We start from the raw sequence: 2,500 nt of genomic DNA, 5'->3' as shown, positions 1-2,500 counted from the left end.
GATGCGGCCGCCGCGAACGACGACGTCTCACCTCCGCCGGACCGCGCCGACATTCACTTTCACTGCGCCCATGGGTTTCGTACTGCCCCGTGGCTCGCGCTCACGTTAGACTCCTTGGTCCGTGTTTCAAGACGGGTCGGGAAGGTGGCTGACTTCAGCCGCGGACCCCGTGCGCCTCGCGAAACGACACCGGAAGCGCGACCGAGACGAAGAGGCTGGGCACTGAGAACAGTCCCCGACCCACGACGCCCCAGCCGGCACCGGGCGCTCGGCCCCGAAGGGCAGACGCGGCGATCTCTCCTCGCCCGAACGGCGGGCCGACGGACACGCGCGCCTATAGTACCCGACCGAGGCCGGGTTACCTTGCGCGCGGCCTTCTCGCCGCCGTCCAGACGGTCGCGGCCTTCGCCCGGCGCTAGTGCGCTGGTCCCCGATCGGGCGGCGCCGCCGGCGGCCCGTGAGGGTCCGCACGACAACGTCGCCGACAGGGGGCCGGCTGAAAGCGACCGGGCGACCCGACAGGCCCTCCCGTTTGCCTCTCGACGGTTTCACGTACTCTTTAACTCTCTCTTCAAAGTGCTTTTCAACTTTCCCTCACGGTACTTGTTCGCTATCGGTCTCGTGACCGTATTTAGCCTTAGATGGAGTTTACCACCCGCTTTGGGCTGCATTCCCAAACAACCCGACTCTGGGAAGACGCCGTAGCGCGCCCGCCTGTCGCCGCCATGGGCCTGACACCCGCTCTGGGACAAGGCCTCGATCAGAAGGACGCGGGCGACCGGCGAAGCGCGCCGTGACGAATTCCGTACGCCACAATTCCGCGCACTCCAAAAGCGCGCGGATTCGGCGATGGGCACATCCCGCTTCACTCGCCGTTACTGAGGGAATCCTCGTTAGTTTCTTTTCCTCCGCTTAGTAATATGCTTAAATTCAGCGGGTAGCCTCGTCCGACCTCAGGCCGAAAGTAAGGACCGGGACTATTCTTCCCGTTCCGCGCTCGCCGTCGGCGCCGCGCGCCGCCGCGCACCTCGATTCCCGCCCTTGAGCCGCCAGCCGTTGGCCTCTTCGAGGTCGACTCGCCGCCGCCGCGCGGGATTCTGGTCGCGATCGTCGCACATCGTGCCGTGCTGTCTTGAGCGGGACGGGCGCTCGCGCGTCCGACGCCGCAGCAGCCGCGCGGAGAAATCCCCGCGCGGAACGTTTGCAACGCGACCCTGAGGCGGGCGCGGCCCCGGGATTGACCCGAGGCCGCAATTTGCGTTCAGAACGTCGATGCTCAATGTGTCCTGCAATTCACACTAATTCACGCAGCTAGCTGCGTCCTTCATCGACTCACGAGCCGAGTGATCCACCGCCAAGAGCCATCCACGATTGTTTCGCTCGCACAGTGCCTCGCACTAAAGGGTGACAAAATATACCGCGCCGAGCGGTCGGCCAGGCCGACGCTTGAAGCCGGAGCGCGCGGCACCGCGGCACTCGACGCGCAAACATTACCGGGTGACCGAATCGCCGGCCGGCGCGCCGCTCCTCGCGGGTCGGGCGCCGGGTAGCAAAAACTTTTTCTCTCGCTTGTCCGAGTTTCGCGTTCGCCGAAGCGTTTGCGAGACCGTTAATGATCCTTCCGCAGGTTCACCTACGGAAACCTTGTTACGACTTTTACTTCCTCTAAATGATCAAGTTAGATCGTCTTCTCGGACGCCGGCTCGACCGTTGCCGGCCGCGCCAGGTCCAATCGGAGGACCTCACTAAACCATTCAATCGGTAGTAGCGACGGGCGGTGTGTACAAAGGGCAGGGACGTAATCAACGCGAGCTAATGACTCGCGCTTACTGGGAATTCCTCGTTCAAGGGAAATAATTGCAATTCCCTATCCCTAGCACGACCGGGGTTCAGCGGGTTACCCAGACCTGTCGGCCAAGGCGAGCACATGCTGATCCGGTCAGTGTAGCGCGCGTGCGGCCCCGAACATCTAAGGGCATCACAGACCTGTTATTGCTCAATCTCGTGTGGCTAAACGCCACTAGTCCCTCTAAGAAGTTAGACGCCGACCGATTGGGTCGCGTAACTAGTTAGCAAGCCAGAGTCTCGTTCGTTATCGGAATTAACCAGACAAATCGCTCCACCAACTAAGAACGGCCATGCACCACCACCCACAGAATCAAGAAAGAGCTCTCAATCTGTCAATCCTCACTGTGTCCGGGCCGGGTGAGATTTCCCGTGTTGAGTCAAATTAAGCCGCAGGCTCCACTCCTGGTGGTGCCCTTCCGTCAATTCCTTTAAGTTTCAGCTTTGCAACCATACTTCCCCCGGAACCCAAAGACTTTGGTTTCCCGCAAGCTGCCGGAGAGGTCGTAAAACTAACGCCCCCCGATCGCTAGTTGGCATCGTTTATAGTCAGAACTAGGACGGTATCTGATCGTCTTCGAACCTCTGACTTTCGCTCTTGATTAAAGAAAACATTCTTGGCAAATGCTTTCGCAGTCGTTCGTCTTGCGCCGAT

General features: G+C 60.8%; 3 non-coding genes across 3 annotated transcripts in view; all 3 read right to left on the bottom strand.

The window, feature by feature from the left end:
- The window catches only part of LOC146142946 (large subunit ribosomal RNA), a 3,618-nt gene extending 2,657 nt beyond the window's left edge, over positions 1 to 961 (bottom strand). Inside the window, exon 1 of the ribosomal RNA XR_014501076.1 lies at positions 1 to 961. This exon is cut by the window's left edge and continues 2,657 nt beyond it. This is a non-coding gene — a ribosomal RNA (large subunit ribosomal RNA).
- Positions 962 to 1,209: 248 nt separating this feature from the next.
- Positions 1,210 to 1,363, bottom strand: LOC146142945 (5.8S ribosomal RNA). Its single transcript, XR_014500699.1, has one exon. It is a non-coding gene; the product is annotated as a 5.8S ribosomal RNA (ribosomal RNA).
- A 247-nt stretch (positions 1,364 to 1,610) lies between these two features.
- Positions 1,611 to 2,500, bottom strand: part of LOC146142944 (small subunit ribosomal RNA) — a 1,811-nt gene continuing 921 nt past the window's right edge. The window contains exon 1 of the ribosomal RNA XR_014500234.1: positions 1,611 to 2,500. This exon is cut by the window's right edge and continues 921 nt beyond it. This is a non-coding gene — a ribosomal RNA (small subunit ribosomal RNA).

This window comes from Ascidiella aspersa, chromosome 5 (genome assembly GCF_963924565.1).
Source record: "Ascidiella aspersa chromosome 5, kaAscAspe10.2, whole genome shotgun sequence".
Classification (NCBI taxonomy): Eukaryota; Metazoa; Chordata; class Ascidiacea; order Phlebobranchia; family Ascidiidae; genus Ascidiella; species Ascidiella aspersa.
Note: the sequence above shows the minus strand (reverse complement) of the source record. Positions and strands in the feature narration are given on the sequence as shown.